The 18,175-nt window shown below is 34.5% G+C and overlaps 2 non-coding genes across 2 annotated transcripts; one reads left to right on the plus strand and one right to left on the minus strand.

The window, feature by feature from the left end:
* Positions 1 to 13,381: 13,381 nt before the first annotated feature.
* Positions 13,382 to 13,487, plus strand: LOC128036250 (small nucleolar RNA R71). Its single transcript, XR_008193048.1, has one exon. It is a non-coding gene; the product is annotated as a small nucleolar RNA R71 (small nucleolar RNA).
* Positions 13,488 to 17,723: 4,236 nt separating this feature from the next.
* Positions 17,724 to 17,830, minus strand: LOC128036387 (small nucleolar RNA R71). Its single transcript, XR_008193184.1, has one exon. It is a non-coding gene; the product is annotated as a small nucleolar RNA R71 (small nucleolar RNA).
* Between the last annotated feature and the right edge of the window lie 345 nt (positions 17,831 to 18,175).

Raw genomic sequence — 18,175 nt, forward strand, 5'->3', positions numbered from 1 at the left:
TTGAAATTTATATTAATTGAATGAATAATTAGGTTCAAGTGGTATGTACCTTAAGTGAAGTAGTTTTCGAAAATGAGGTATCGGGACCTCATTTTTTATAGACCAGTAGTAAATATTTTATTAAATATTTATGGAGTGTTATTAAGGTTGTATTAAAGTTTCGTTAATAAATTTTAATATTTAGATAGTAAATTAATAAAGAAGGACTAAATTGTAAAGGATGCAAAAGTCAATCTCTATTAGCTTAATTGTATTAAATGGCTAACAAACCATGAATTAAGGGTTTTAAAAGGTAAATATATCTTATTTATTATTAGTGGACGATTTAAAGGTGAAAATTTGAGAAATTTTATTAAATTGCAAGGGTATAATAGTAAATTAAATAATTAGTTAAAGAAAACATAAAAGAATAGTACCATCTTATTCATTTGATTTTTCCTTCACCAAATGTCCATGGCTATTAACCTTCAAGGTTCGGCTAACTAAATTTGAATACATGTAAGTCCATTTTGTATCCATTTTAATGATTTTTATGTTTTTGTTATCGTATTAGCTTAATCTAGCTAACCTGGGGTCAATTGATTAAATTGTTTAATGTTTAGAATTTTATTGTGGATAAAATTGAAGTGTTCTTGAAATTTTATGATAGATTATTAAGCTTGGTTGTTAAATATAAGTATTTTGTTAAGTAATTTTGATGATTTTCAAGTGTAGGGATTGATTTATGAAAATGCTAAAATTCAAGGAAAATATTTTAAATTATGGAAAAATATGGGCTATTATAAGATTGGGTAAAAATCAACTAGCGTGATTTATGATTAAAATGATGAAATTGTAAGTTTGGATTTAGGAACTAAATTGCAAAAGGGTAAAATTTAAAGGTAATTTTGTAAATTTTATTATTATGGGTTATAAGCATAATTAATTATTTTAAATGTTGGAATGAGATTAATAGAATAAAATGGTTAATTTGCATGTTTTGGGCTTAAGGACTAAATTGTATAAAAGTAAAGTGTTGGAGAAATTTTGAAGAATGTCAAAAGCACTTAATTGCATAAAATGACTTGATTTTTCTATTAGAATTAGTGAATTAAATGGAATTATTTTTTAAATCAAGAACAAGTGGAAAATCGATGAGAAGATAAAATTTCTAAATAGCCCCTGTACTTGGTCATTGTTGCAATTTAGTTAGGTAAGTTCGTATCAACTATATTCGGTTAATGTTGTTTAAAATGAATGTTTATTATGTTGTTTTAATAAAAATTAAACAATATACCAATGTAACGATATTATGATGAATTGACAGATATCGAGTCCTGGTTGAACCTTAGGATTTCTTAGGGTACAAATGACATGTCATTAGGGATTTCATGTTTCGGGTGTTGGTCTTGAATGTCCTACCGATGGCTGAGGTCCTGCATTTTATGCAGATACTCAACAGCTCATTTGAGTAGCATCGTCTATCTTACATTCTGACCCACAACTCGTGTGAGCACTGATGTAAAGGAAAGGTTACAGTTATATGTAAAGGCACACTATATGTGAGCTTTCCCGAGTATCCAGTGTAATTCTAAATGGTTCAACGGGTAAGAAAAAGGAAGGAAATGGTATGTGTTAAAAGGTAATCAATCATGAAATTATAAAAAAGGTTGATGATTATGTATGAGATGTATGTTTAAATGTTCTGTTTGTACAATAATGCTCCGCAACCCTAATTCAATGACAAATTAGTGTTACAGGTGTTATAGTGTTGAAGACCTGGAGCCAACTGTAGTGTTATCTAAGTAGTTTTGAGATTCCCCAACTCAAGTTTTTCAAAAATGGATAGAGGCATTAAATTAATAATAGATCCTAGGTCACATAGAGCTATATTAAAGTGAATTCTTCCTATCTCAATAGGAGTTTGAGGAGATAAAAGGTCTTAGAGATAAGAGGTTACCATTGTGGACCGAGAACGAGACAAATGTCGCAGCTAAAGAACTGAAAAATTTACATATTTATTTTCATTATTTTAGGAAGATTATTTTAAGAGAGGTTTTCTATGTACCAAATTTAAAAATAATTTTAATTTCTGTTTCATTTTTATATAAAAATGACTTAACTATAATTTTTAATAATGGATGGATGTCAAAGAATCACTATTTTATCAAACAAAAGATGTACACACTACTTGAGACTAAAATATTAAAAAAAGACTTAAAACTTCTCACTTTAATGAGACGTACCTTTGGCAATTGAAACAGGGTCTATTAACCGAGAAAGAATCACTAGACTTGTTATAGATGACATCTTAAGTTTGGTTAAAGAAGTTGATCTTATATAATGTGAATATTGTGTGGAAGGTAAGATGACTACGCGATCTTTTAATGCAAAAGGAACAAGGGTAGGAAAACCTCTAGAACTTGTGCTCACTGATGTATGTAGCCGCACGAGTGTCAATGCTAGAGGTTGTTCTGAATATTATGTAACCTTTATTGATTATTGTTCTAGACCTCGATATTTATACCATATGCACTACAAGAGTGAAACCTTTGATAAATTCAAAGAGTTTCATGTAGAAGTGGAGAAACAATTATGTTTACCCATAAAGACACTTTGGTCTGCTCGAGGAGAGGAATATTTATCTAATGAGTTCTTAGGGTACCTCCTAGAAAGTGGGATTCTATCCCAATTGACTGTGCTGAGCACTCTACAATAGAATGGTGTCGCAGAGAGAGAATTGAATGTTGTTAGACATTGTAAATTTGATGTTAAGTTATTCAAAGATACAAATCTCTTTCTAGGGTTTATGCGGTACAAACGACTTGCTATATTCTGAATGATGTGCCAACTAAGGAAACATCAAAAACCTATACAAATTGTGGCATGGTAGGAAGCCAAATCTTAATCATTTAAGAAGTTGGACTCACAAACAGAATTATGCATGTTTGTAGGATATCCTTAGGGAAAAACGGGTGGTTTGTTTTGTAACCCAAAAGAGTAAACTTTTATATTGTCAACTTATTCTAGTTTCCTTGTAGAAAGTTACTTGAATGACTTTAAACCTCGGAGTAAAGAAGTACTCGAGGAACTTTTGGGAAATATAAAAAAACCTGATAGAAATGGTTCCAGAACCAACTCCTAATAGTAAACCTGCAAACGATCAACAACATAAGGTGCTTGGTTGCAGTGGGAGGGTTTCCTGTAGGCCTGAGCTCTTTCAGTCTAGTGAAAGTGTTTTTAACACTGAGTTTGCCGAATAGGAAGATGATAACCCATTCACATATGATGAAGCAATACAAGGTGCTAATTCCAAGCTCTAGGAAGTAGCTATGAAAGCTGAGATGGACTCTATGTATTCCAACTCAATGTTGGAACTTGTAGAATTACAAGAATGGATAAAACCCATAGGGTGTAAGTGAATCTACAAAAGGAAAAAATGTAGATGGAAAAGTGGAAACTTATAAGGCTAGACTTGTAGCAAAAGGTTATACTTAGAAAAAAAGCATCGATTATGAAAAAACCTTCTCTCCAATTGCCATGCTCCATTCAATCCGCATATTACTATCCATTACGGTGGCTGTCAAGATAGTGTTTTTGAACGACTATCTTAAGGAAATCATCTACATGATGCAACTCACAGCATATATTGCTAAAGGAAACAAGCATAAAGTTTGCAAAATGCTTAGATCTATATATGGACTTAAACAAGCATCCTACTCATGGAATCAAAGATTATAAATTAGCTTTGCATGTTAGCCACGTGTTAGTTCTGAGAGAGAGAAAGAGAGAGAGAAGGAGAAAATGTGAGCCATAAATATCACTGAACTTTGGTAATGAGGAGTTCTTCTTGCCTTTTCTCTTGCTCTAATATACTTTGATATCATACTTAAGGAAGAGTTTTTCGTAGGGGAGGACTCAATAAGAGATCAAATTGTAAGAAAAGGGTTGTACGTGTTATGATAGAGATAACATAGCAAACCTTGTTAATAATCTTCAATGAGTATGCAGTCTATGTTGAACTTCTCTGAGTTCTCTTCTAGTTCGAGTCTATTACTAAATTTTGGTTGCTATAGTTTAGAATTCAAGTGAGATGTCTTCATGAAGTATGGTATTTTCTTGCATGTATTCATTTGCATGTACATGCAAGTAACATGGAATTTATACGGCCCCATTAGGGAAAAAACTCGATATCTAAAAATGATGGGCCACTAGTAGCGCATGTTAGTTGCTAACCAGATTGGCGTGTTTGATGGGCCACTGGTAAGACATGTTAGCTGTTAACCCAGTTGGCAAGCCACTGGTAGGGTATGCTAGTTACTAACCAGTTGGTATGAGTGCTAGGTTTTTGGTAGATGTTAGATGCCAACCAGTCTAGCGATATGAGTGTTGCCTATGGTAAGACATGTTAGTTGATACCCATGGAAAAGAGCCCTAAACTCACGAGAACACGCGTGTGTTTGATATGATAAGAAATGTGAAATTTGTTTTGATATGAGATTTGGGGCCCGAGGTTTAATCTAGGGAAGGATATGAAAAGAGTAAGTTAATATGACTCTTTATGTGATATATGTTACGTATTGAAATGAGTAAGTTAATATGACCCTGCATGTGATATTTGTTATGTATTGAAATGAGTAAGTTAAAATGACTTTGTATGTGATATATGTTATGTATTGAAATAAGTAAGTGATAACTCTTGAAAAGAGTTATATTGCAGGCCTCTAAAATTGATTAATTGTTTATACTTAAGTGGTTATATGTTAATTTTTATGATATTTTTATAACATTGCATCATAAAGCTTGGACAGTTCTTTCAATATTACTATATGTCACTTTTGTTGGTGGAAGGAAAGGAATTGTTCGTGTTTGTAGCAGATGTAGGCAGGAAGAAGAGAAATGAAGGAGTGAAGCATTCTTATAGCAAAAGGTTGGACAGATTACCAGCCTAAATGCCATGGCAATTCCAAGAACATGCTGACGCAGCACTGGAACGACGAAAATGTACAGGTGTACACAATCGCAACAAGTAATAAAGTGACAAGTAAATGTCCAGTTATTGTACCCACAGGGACAGTAAAAAGGAATATTTATGAAATTAATGGTAAAACACTTTGGTGACGGAAAATATTTTCGTTTAAAGATGATTAAAAACTAAGGGTTAAAAACTAAGTAAAAAAATTTAAAAAAAGGTTCTAATGCACGATTTCAAATAAGGTTTAATCAAGATGATATAATTGTGTTGAATTAATTACATTCCTTTAACTTAGAATTATTAAGCATATGTTTATACTGCTACAAATAAATTCACAGCAACTTGGTAATTTGTTAACTACTGCTCAGACATACTTATTAAATTAATCAATCTCTTGAACATTTTTCAATGTCAATCCAGGCGATTAATGAATCTTCACAAGCATATAAAAGATCAAGTGAGGTAACAGAGTATTTCTACCTTGGAACAGTTTAATCACAATAATCTTGCAAGTTATGAAAGGCATATGTATTGCCAAATACAATGCTAAATTAACTTCAGCTACCTTAGAAGAATAAACATGCACTGATTAAGTATTGTACCGATTAATTCCAATTTCAATATGATTTAATAATTAATTCATTAGTTATCTAACAATTAATATTGCAAGAATAACTTAGGCATGGTTTTACTTAATCAAGCATCTTACCGAGGCCTATAACAGCACAAACACAATTTCAATAACTCAAGCAGGCAAAATATAATCAACCCAACACAGATTAAATTCAAGCTAGATTGATTAAAATAACCATTTCAATAGCATAAATATTAATAAACATGTTTGTCAAAACAACAACGAAATTTAAAGAGATAGGGAACAAGAAGCAAATACGGTGTTTCTCCGTGGCTTGACTGATTTTTTCGTTCTTCATTCTCCATTGTCCTCAGGTATCAAGGTGGCTTATGAACACTTTAATTGCTACTCAAAAATGGCTGACGACGACTTCTTTCCCAAGAGAAGAAATCGGTACTTGAACAAAAGGGAAAATGGGAAGGAAAAGTTGAGAGAAAGTGAGAGAGGAGAAGAGAGAATTGGAGTGTGAGGGATGAGTTGAATAATCAGAAAGGGGTGGATTTTATAGCTGATTGTGGCTGCTAAAAATATCAAATTTCATCAGCCAAAGAGGCCCCCCTTGGCTGGCCACACACATGGCAAAGTTGAGAGATTTAACTTTGCTAAAAATAGCCTGGGGCAAATCCATAAAGCCACATTTTTTGGAGGGCTTTGAATGCAAGGTTGAAATTTCTTCAAGGGATTCTTTGCAAGCTTATTTAGTCAGCTAAGATGCTAATTTGGGTCTGCATATGGACAGTTCTGGGTAGCCCAATTGGTGGGTGGTTCGGTTCAACCAATGCGGTTCAACTGGACCCTTTTTTCCATAATAAATTAATAATAATTTATTTAGCCCAAATTAAATTGGGAATAAATTAAAATTAATTATATTATGAATTAACACACATTTTTCGACCATCTTAGGCTGGAAAAAAAGTTGCCTCGATGCTTCAAATTGCTTATCGGTTTTATTCTTCGAGCATTGTCTGCCGAGCTAATTTTCGCCCTTTGTGCGAATCTGTCGAAAATAGCATGATTTAATTAACTATAAAATTAATTAAAATTCATCATGTTCATATTTTTAACATAATTTAATTATTTTCTAATATTTAATTATTTTTTGACAAGAATTTAACCGAAATAGCATGATTTTAAGTTAAAAATGGCATGTAAAAACACATAACTTTTCGTGTTTCCACACCCCCAAACTTAATTCATTGCTCGTCCCGAGTAATGCAAAAATTTGAAAAGAATTTTCTCGGAAATATTTTTTGAAAAACTCCTTCAGAACAACATTCTTCCCAAAATCATGAAACCAATATACTTATGCTCAAAAATAAGAAATTTGATAATTATGTTACTCAAGTATATATATCGTTCAAATTAATCTCAACAATTACTACAATAGAAAAATTAGACTAAATGTTTCTTAATAAAGACATGTTAATCCCTACCAATTTGAGTTTAATCCTTTATTAAAAATTAGACTGCAATCATTAAGCTTAACTGATGTCTTCATATGTTGAACAGAGCAATTTCTCTCCACTAATGTAGGTAATATTGGAACTTTGAATGAATAGGTCTTTAACAAGGTTGTAACGTGTCTGGGCTTAGGGGTAGGTAAAAGATAGATAATTTTAGGTTTTAAAAAAAACCCTAGACTCAGCTTGTATCGGACCTTTCGATATAATTACCTTCAATACGTCAACTTTTCTTTCCTTTTTACATGCTCTTTAGTGCAATTTGCTTCAAGTACATATGCTCTTTTTTCGAGTATTTTACTGCATGTACTACAATTTTTAGAGCATTTCATACTTCTTTGCAACTCCCCCAAACTTATTTTCAAAGAATACTCTAAATAGTACTGAGTCTAGTGTTTGAGACATTTTTACGATAATTAAGAAAGGTGATGGCTAACTTTGTAAGGGTTCAAATAAAATTAGGCCATAAAGTCTCAAAGTTGGGTTTCAAAGGATAAAAATTTCATCATGGTTGGCTTGAAAGGCTCAAACGGTCCAAACAACAGTTGCCTAAATCATTGTCAATGTTCCATGCTTCCTAGGATTTCGCCTCAAGAACTACTAAGTCAATTCTAAAGACTTAACCTTTCATGCATGCCTAACTTTCCTAAAGAACTAAAATTTCATGGTATGATTTGCATGCTTTATTATAAATACATTTCATGTCATTATTAGGCTAACATAACAATTTATTGAAATAATCAAACTTGATTCATACTTAAATTTAGCATACTTAACAAAATTCAAATTTATTGACCAGAAATATATCATATTCATAAATAAAAGAAAATTTTTATTCTAAGTGGAAATAATTTCAATTTTTGGTCCCCCAACTTAAAATGAACAATGTCCTCATTGTTTAAAGTGAATAGATACTATACTCCAGGTAGGATTCCAGAAAAGAGGAGGTGAGTCAATTTGACTGCTTAAGTACCAAGCTCTTCCTAGATCCAATCCTAGACATGTATATACCTATTGCCACACTTTAGACTTTACTACTTGTCCATATTTACTTTTGATTCCCATCTCTTATTTTATTGTGTAGAATTAAAAAAATTCCTAATTAATCCTAATTCTAAGCTAAGTTGATAAAAATTAATATATAAATTATAAATAATATAATGATATATTAAAGTTTATCAAATTATTAATAATATTAAAGATATTTATTCCAGATGCTTTTTGAAAATATTAAGAAAGAAAGGCACCAAGTTTTTTTATTTACGAAAAGAGGGGCTAAATTTTAAAAATAATTCAATTAGGTCCCTAGACTTAATAAAAATTTAAAATTGAGTTGCAAGTTAAAACTTGGATCAAAATTGACCCTTTTATTTGAAACTAAAAATTTATTTTTCCATTTAGGGGATATTTTTTTGGAAAATTATGTCAAAATAAATTCCAGGAAAGATTGGAGGGGTCACAAATGGTCCCGCTGAAGTTTCAATCTCCTAGACAGAATTTATTTAAACATACTTTACCTGAAAATATACCCTAAATCATTTATACAAAAAGAAAAACGAAAAATTAAGTATACGATAAAATGAACAAGATTTTATCCTATTCAATTTTATCTCCCCAATAATGTTTCAGGTGCTGAGCATTAACTCGAAAATTACATCCCTTACCTTGGAGTTCAATAACTCCATATAGATAGACTTGATGAATAGTAAATGGACCGGACCAACGTGATTTTAGCTTACCTGGAAAGAACTTCAATCTGGAATTGAACAACAAGACTTGCTGACCTGCTTCAAATTCTCGAACTCGAATGTGGTTGTCATGCCAAATTCTTGAGTCTTTTTTTAAGTAATTTGGAATTTTCATATGAGAACATTCGGAACTCTTCTAACTCATTGAGTTGGAACATTCGTTTCTCTTTCGCGAGCTTAGGGTCCAAATTAAGCCGTTGAAGAGCCCGGTAAGCTTTGTGCTCTAACTCCAATGGTAGATGGCAGGCTTTCCCAAAGACCAACCTATAGGGTGACATCCCTAACGGTGTCTTGTATGCTATTTTGTAAACCCATAAAGCATCATCTAATCTTGTGGACCAATCTCATTGATTCAGGCAGACTACCTTCTCAAGTATACCTTTGATCTCCTTATTTGCCAGTTCAGCTTGCCCATTTGTCTGTGGATGGTAAGCTGTTGCAACCTTGTGTTTCACTCCGTTCTTGTCTAATAACAATTTTAACCACTTGTTCAAAAAGTGGGATCCGTCATCACTGATGATAGCTCTTGGGGTTCCAAACCTTGTGAACACATGCTTCTAGAGAAACTTCATCACAACATTAGTATTGTTTGTCGGATATGCCTCAGCCTCAACCCACTTAGACACATAGTCTACTGCTACTAGTATGTACTTGTGACCGCAAGATGGACGAAAATGACAAAGAAAGTCAATACCCCATACATCGAATAACTCTACCTCAATGATGTTTGTTCGAGGCATCTCATTTCTGTTGGTGACATTTTCAACCCTTTGACATCGATCACAGCTCTTCACGTAAGCATATGCATCCTTGAATAGTGTTGCCCAAAAGAATCTGGCTTGCAATACTTTGGCCGCTATACGTGTACCTCCAAAGTGTCCCCCACTTGGAGCTGAGTGACAGTGGTATAAATCTTCGGTATTTCATCTTCTACCATGCATCTCCTGATCATCTGATCTGCACCCTTTTTAAACACATATGGCTCTTCCAACAAATAGTACTTCACATCATGAAGAAACTTTTTCCTTGTTGATACGTCTTATCAATTGGCATCAAACCACAAGCTAAATAGTTAGCAATATCAGCAAACCAAGGGGTATTATGGAAATGATTTACCTTCAGGATATGTTCGTTTGGAAACATCTCCTGAATTGGTGTAAGAGGAGAATTCCCTTCTTGTGGCTCCAATCTGGACAAGTGATCTGCTACTTGATTTTTGACTCCCTTTCGATCTTGAATCTCTAGATCGAACTCTTGAAATAAAAGTACCCATCGGATCAGCCTCGGCTTAGCGTCTTTCTTCGTAAGTAAATACTTAATTGTCAAGTGGTCCGTATAGACAGTCACTTTGATACCTACCAGATAAGATCAAAACATGTCGAAAGCAAACGCAATAGCTAGTAACTATTTTTCTGTTACCGTATAATTCAGTTGAGCTTCTATTAGGGTTTGACTTGCGTAGTAGATGGGATGAAAAACTTTGTTCCTTCGCTGGCCCAAGACAGCTCCAATTGCGAAGTCACTTGCGTCACACATCAGTTTGAATGGCAAATCCCAGTCTGGTGTGACAAATATGGGTGCCGTGACTAATCGACTATTCAAATCATTGAAGGCTTTTAAGAATTCTTCATCAAACTTGAATACAGAGTCCTTCTGCAATATTTGCATAAGGATTTAGCAACTTTGGAGAAGTCCTTGATAAATCTTTGATAAAAACCAACGTGGCCAAAAAGCGCCTAACACCCTTTACAAATGTTGGAGGTGGGAGTCTCTCAATAACGTCTACATTTTCTTTGTATACCTCGATCCCATGTCTTGTTATCTGATGCCCTCGAATAACTTCTTCTCGTACCATAAAATGGTACTTTTCCCAGTTGAGTAGGAGATTCGTTTATTCGCATTGCCTTAGTACCTTAGTTAGATTTATCTAAGCGATCATCATAAGTATCTCCGAATACTGAAAAATCATCCATAAAAACTTCCAAATATTTCTCAACCATGTCAGTGAAAATAGAGATCATACATATTTGAAATGTTGCAGGTGCATTACATAAACCAAAAGGCATGCGTCTAAATGCAAACGCATCAGACAGGCGGTGAATGTCATTTTCATTGATCTTCCGGTACTCGTAATCGATTATACCCTGAGTATCCATCCAGAAAACAATAATAATCTCATCCTGTGAGTCTATCCAGAATCTGGTCTAAGAACGACAAAGGAAAGTGATCTTTCCTAGTCGCCTTGTTCATCTTCTGGTAATCGATGCAGATTCTCCATCTCGTAATCGTTCTAGACGATATCAACTCGTTGTTCTCATTCTCTACGATCGTGATACCTCCTTTTTTTGGCACGCACTGGACCGGGCATACCCATGAACTGTCTAATATAGGATAGATGATACTCGTATCTAACCACTTGATGATCTCTTTTTTTACTACGTCCTTCATGATGGGGTTCAGTCTCTGTTGTCCATCGATCGTCCCTTTTTTGCCATCTTCCAGGATAATCTTGCGGATGCATACAGATGGACTAATGCCGTGAATGTCAGCTATGGTCCCATCCGATGGCCTTCTTGAATTATTTTAGAACTAAGATAAGTTTCTCTTCTTGCTTAGTGGTCAATTCTGCTGAAAAAATCATAGGCAGAGTAGAAGCATTACCTAAATAAATGTATTTTAAATGAGAAGGTAATACCTTGAGTTCTAATTTAGGTGGCTCCTCGATCGATGCTTTTGGTTGATAATAGTCCCTCTTTTCTAACTCCAAAGATTCAAAACAGGATTGTGGATTAAATCCCCTTTGATTAGCTTCTAGCAAAGCTAAGTATTCATCCTCCTTTTCATATTTGGAGGATCCAATGTCAAAATTCTTTCCAGTGGGTCCTCAACAAAATTGAGTTCCTTTACCACTATTAAATCCTCTAAATCGAACACTGCAGAGCAATCATCCATTTTTGCAGGAAATCACATAGACTTAAAGACATTAAATGTTAGATGATCATCCTGAGCAGGCATAGTGAGCTCGCCCTTCTGCACATCAATAACGGTCCTTACAGTTTCTAGGAACGACCTTCCTAGGATGATTGACACTTTTTTGTCTGCTTCAAAATCTAGAATTACAAAGTTAGTAGGAAAGATAAACTTATCTACATGTACCAATACGTCCTCAAATTTTCGTTCTGGATGTGCTAAGGATCGATCTGCTAGTTGAAGCGTAACTGTAGTTGGTCTAACTTCTCCCATCCCCAACTTCCTAAATATTGACATAGGCATCAAGTTGATACTTGCACCTAAGTCACATAATGCCTTACCAGAATATGTTGCTCCAATGTTGCACGGTATGGTAAAACATCCAGGATCCTTCAATTATGGGGGTAGTTTGTCTTGAAGATATGCACTGCATTCCTTCGTCGGAGCTACCGTCTTTGCTTAAGATATCTTTCATGAACTTGACGTATTTTGGCATTTGCTCAAGTGATTTAACCAACGAGAGTTGATATGAAGTTGCTTGAGTACGTCAAGGAACTTCTTGAATTGAATGTCCTGCTTCTGTTTCTGAAGTCTTTGAGGGTAGGGTGGTGGTGGTTTCATTATTGGGACTTATTCTGGTTGATTCATCTTTGGCGGCAATTCTGCATCTAATGACGTTGTTAGTTGATCAGAATTAGCTGGTCCTAAGGTTACTTTATTGGCTTTTGCAAGATTTTGGTTCTGGTGAAACTGAAATTTCAACACTTGGTTGAACTTCTTTTGAATCTTGAGCATCAGCTGGCTCATTTTCAACTTCGACAGTGTTGAGCTTTATTGTCTTTCCGCTCCTTAATGTCAACGCTTTGCAACATTCCTTCCCCAAATTTCTCAGATTCTCTGTGTCACTAGGTAGAGCACCTTGTGGTCAGTTGCTGAGTTCAGTAGCAACTGGCCCACTTTATTCTCCAAATTCCTTAGAGTGGCATCATTTTTTGCCATATATGTCTTTAATAGATTCTCTAAGCTATTGGATGGTTCCACTTGGGTTGGTTGCTGAACTTGTTGGGGGAAACTAGGCGGCTGAGTTGGTCTAGGTTGGACGTAAGTGTTACTAGTCCCAGCCTCTTGGTTACTCCAGGAAAAATTCGGGTGATTTTGCCATGATGAGTTATAAAAGTTGGATTGCAGTCCTTGCATTCCTCGGTTTTGGTTTTGGTTACCCATGTAATATACGGATTTGGGGTTTGATGGACATTCTTCAAACAAATGTCGTTCCCCACTATACACACAAGCTATATTCTCAAATTGGTTAGGTGGTTGGGATGCAAAACTATTAGACCCATTAGTGGTAAGATTCTTAAGCATTGAGAATATTGAAGATATCTGAGATGCGAGTGAAGTAAGAGCATCCACTTAATGTATTCTAGCGACTCGTCTTCCTGACGTTGCTCGATTGGTTGGCAATTGATAATTGTTGTTGGCAATCCTCTTAGTAATTTCATAACCCTCATTATAAGACTTAGAAAACAGAGCACTATTGGCAAAGGTGTCCACTACCATCCTTGTCTGAGCGTTGAGACCATTATAAAATGTCTCAAGTTGAATGCAATGTGGGATTCCATGATGAAGGCACTCTCGAAATAACTCTTTTACCTTTCCCATGCCTCATACAGGGACTCATCATCCATTTGTTGGAAGGCAGTGATCTCATTCCTCAATTTGGCATTCTTGCTCGGCAGGAAATACTTCATGAGGAATCTCTCAGCTAACTCTTGCCATGTAGAAATGGAGTTCGGTGGCAATGAGTTCAACCAGGCACGAGCTCTGTCTCATACCGAATATGGGAATAGCTTCAGTCGTAATGCGTCTTCGGGTACTCCGGCTAACTTGAAAGAATCGCTCAATTCCATAAATAGTCTTAAGTGAAGATGAGGATCTTTAGTAGGCAATCCACTGAATTGGCCCACAGTCTGAAGCATCTGAAACATGACTAGCTTCCGCTCAAATTGTTGTGCCTTGATTTCGGGTCTCCTAATACCCATATTAAGATCGTTAAATACTGGCACGGCATACTGTCGTAAGGCTCTATCCCTACCATCAGCAATAAGTATCGGATTCTGAACAAGGTTTGCTTTGTTCCCTTGATTCATAGTCTCAAAGTTTATCTCTTCGGTCCTTCTCTGGTTCACTTGTCTTCATCGCTGTCGAAAGGTTCGTTCTATTTCAGGGTCCACAGGGAGTATGTCGATAATCTGGTCAATACTCATAAACACCTGAAATAATCACAGAATGATTAAGTAGGTAAAGTTTTAAACAGGAATATAAATAAACCAAAATGTAAAAATAGATTCAAAAATAAGGGTTTTTTATAACAGTACCCGGCAATGGCTCCAAAAACATGGAACGACGAAAATGTACAAGTGTACACTATCGCAACAATTAACAAAGTGACAAGTAAATGTCGAGTTATCGTACCTACTGGACTGTAAAAAGGAATATTTTTGAAATTAATGTTAAAACACTTTGGTGATGGAAACTATTTTGGTTTAAAGATGATTAAAACTAAGGGTTAAAAACCAAGTAAAAAAATAAAAAAGAAAAAGGTTCTAATGCACGATTTCAAATAAGGTTTAATCAAGATGATATAATTGTGTTGGATTAATTACATTCCTTTAACCTAGAATTATTAAACATATGTTTATACTGCTACGAACAAATTCACGGCAACTTGGTAATTTGTTAACTACTGCTCATACATACTTATTAAATTAATCAATCTCTTGAACATTTTTCAATGTCAATCCAAACAATTAATGAATCTTCACAAGCATATAAAATATCAAGTGAGGTAACAAAGTATTTCTACCTTGAAACAGTTTAATCACAATAATCTTGCAAGTTACGCAAGACATATGTATCGCCAAATACAATGCTAAATTAACTTCAGCTACTTTAGAAAAATAAACATGCACTGATTAAGTATTGTGTCAATTAATTCCAATTTCAATATGATTTAATAATTAATTCATTATTTATCTAACAATTAATATTGCAACAATAACTTAGGCATGATTTTACTTAATCAAGCATCTTACCGAGGCCTATAACAGCACAAACACAATTTTAATAACTCAAGCAGGTAAAATATAATCAACCCATCACGGATTAAATTCAAGCTAGATTGATTAAAATAATCATTTCAATAGCATAAATATTCATAAACATGTTTTTCAAAACAACAACCAAATTTAAAGAGATAGGGAACAAGAAGAAATCTGGTGTTTCTCCGTGGCTTGACTGATTTTTCCGTTCTTCGTTCTCTATTGTCCTTGGCTATCAAGGTGGCTTATGACCAGTTTAATTGCTACTTAAAAATGGCTGCTAAGGACCTCTTTCCCAAGAAAAGAAATCGACACTTGAACAGAACGGAAATGGGAAGGAAAAGTTGAGAGAAAGTGAGAGAGGAGAAGAGAGAATGAGAGTGTGAGGGATGAGTTGAATAATCAGCAAGGGGTGGCTTTTATATCTGATTGTGGCTGCTAAAAATAGAAAATTTCATCAGCCAAAGAGACCCCCCTTGGCTAGCCACACACATGGCAAAGTTGAGAGATTCAACTTTGCTAAAAATAGCCTGGGGCAAATCCATAAAGGCACATTTTTTGGAGGGGTTTGAATGCAAGGTTGAAAGTTCTTCAAGGGCTTCTTTGTAAGCTTATTTAGTTAGCTAAAATGTTGATCTGGGTCAGCATATGGACGGTTCTGGGCAGCCCAATTTGTGGCTAGTTCGGTTCACTAGATTCGGTTCAACCAATGCGGTTCAACTGGACCTTTTTTTCCATAATAAATTAATAATAATTTATTTAGCCCAAATTAAATTGGGATTAAATTAAAATTAATTATATTATGAATTAACACACATTTTTGGAATATCTTAGGCTAGAAATAAAATTTCCTCGATGCTTCAAATTGCTTATCGGTTTTATTGTTCGAGCATTGTTTGCGGAGCCAATTTTCACCCTTTGTGTGAATCTGTCGAAAATAGTCTAAATTAATCAAAATTAACTATAAAATTAATTAAAATTCATCATGTTAATATTTTTAAGATAATTTAATTATTTTATAATATTTAATTATTTTTTTGACAAGAATTTAACTAAAATAGCATGATTTTAAGTTAAAAAGGACATGTAAAAACACATAAATTTTCGTGTTTCCAAGCACTCAGTCCTCGTCACTCTCAACCAGCTAGACGTGTACCAGGTAAATCAACCTAAAAAAGAGGGAGAAAAGTGTGTGATGAGAGAGGGGACCTACCCTATAAAAGAGGAAAAAAAAGGAGAATTCTAGACATAGAGGATTTACACGAGAATTGAAGAGCGATTTGTCTTCTGCAACAAACTGATGTGAAACAATCTGGAGAAAAGAAGAGAAGGCAGTAGCTAAAGCGAATAACGAAGATGCAAGGAGGGGAACGAAGCATTCAACCTTAGGCCTTGCACCATATCAAAACACTACAATTGGGAGCTTATTTGGTGAAAGCTTTCTGAAGTTCTTCCTTTATTATCTTGATTAATTTCTGTGGATTTTTAACTGTTAAATGACGTTAAATGATACATTTCTTTTAGATGTTGATTTCAAACCCAAGAGCTAATCTCATCAGGTTGGAATTACTTGATGAATATTTATTTCCATTAATGATCAGGTAATATCTTGACTGGATATAATGTTTCATTTGATTTGCATTATTTTGAATTCATGCCTGCAATCTCTAGACATAGATGGATGTATGGTATGTTCACAAACTTGATTTAATTATGAAAAGGTTAGATTAGTTGGATTGTAATCGAATGATAGAAGTGAGTACTTAATAGAATATTCGTAGCACTCTAGACATAAAGCTGCGCTCTGTACAAAGTAAGGAAGAAACAATTTTGGGTATCATCCTAGAAGCTTGTAGGCATACAAAGCCTTATGAATGGTAGCTTAAAGTCTGACTCTCAAAAGAAGCAGACTATTGTAGTTATATTCTGAATAGTAGACTGGTACGTTGCCGTGGCATTATTGCTATAATGGGGTAATCTGAGTAATTCCAACCTCACCACTCAATTTTCAACTTTGTCTCGTTACACTGCCATATCATTTTAAATTAGTATCTGATTTTAATATTGCTTACGTGATTATCCTTTACAAAATTTGTTATTCTGTTTTCTTTTGGCATAGCCTAATTCATATAATTCATAGTGATAACTTAACCAAATTAATCATAATCTATCCATGTGGAGATGATCTTACTTACTACTTTATTACTTGATTAGACGTGTATACTTGAACATTCGCATATTATTTGAAACGCGACAAGTTTTTGGCGCCGTTGCTGAGGATCAACATTTGACGAACTTTGGTTTGTTATTACTAATTTAATTTTGTTAGTTTTATTTTATTAAGTTGTTTTTTTATTGTTTTTTAGGTTTGTTGTTGTGAGAAAAGAATTACGAGAGATGGGTAGGATTGGAAATGATCCAGATAAAGAAGATCCATTACGTCTGAATGGTAGGGACGCTGATATTCCTCGTGTGATAGATGATAGAGACAGACCCATTAGAGAACATGTAGTGCCTATTTTGGATTATTTTAATCCAGGGATTATCAGGCCACAAATTCAAGGTCAACATTTTGAGTTGAAACTAGTGATGTTTCAAGTGCTACAAATAGTTGGAGAGTTCAGTGGATTATCTGCTGAAGATCCACAACTGCACTTACGAGTCTTTTTAGAGGTTTGTGGTTTATTCAGGCAACAGGGTGTTCTTGAAGATGCCTTAAGACTCAAGTTATTTCCTTATCGATTGCGAGATTGTGCCAGAGCATGGTTAAATGCTTTTCCATTAGGAACGATGGCATATTGGAATGAACTTTGCCAAAGGTTTTTGTTGTGATACAACCTTCCAAACATGAATGCCAAGTTTAAGAATGTTATTACATCTTTTCAACAATCTGAGGATGAGACGTTGTATGAAGCTTGGGAGAGATTTAAAGAATTACGTAGAAAATGCCCGATGCATGGTTTCCAACATTGGACATGGATGGAAATGTTTTACAATGGATTGAACACACATACAAGGATGGTAGTTGATGCATCTGCCAATGGAAGTTTGCTAGATAAATCATACAATGAGGCATATGAAATTTTAGAAAGGATAGGTAAAAATGATTATCAATATCCGACTACAAGAGTGGGTACAGGCAGAAGAGCTACTAGAGCAATCGAGCTTGATGCTATCACCTCATTAACAGCTCAAGTATCATCCCTAGCTAATATGATTAAAACATTGAAGAACCCAGCTGTAGTGTAGAAAATGAAAGTAGCTGAGCTAACATGTGTTTATTATTGAGAAGATCATGTTTTTGATGA

The sequence above is a fragment of the Gossypium raimondii genome, chromosome 13, assembly GCF_025698545.1.
Source record: "Gossypium raimondii isolate GPD5lz chromosome 13, ASM2569854v1, whole genome shotgun sequence".
NCBI classification, from domain to species: Eukaryota; Viridiplantae; Streptophyta; class Magnoliopsida; order Malvales; family Malvaceae; genus Gossypium; species Gossypium raimondii.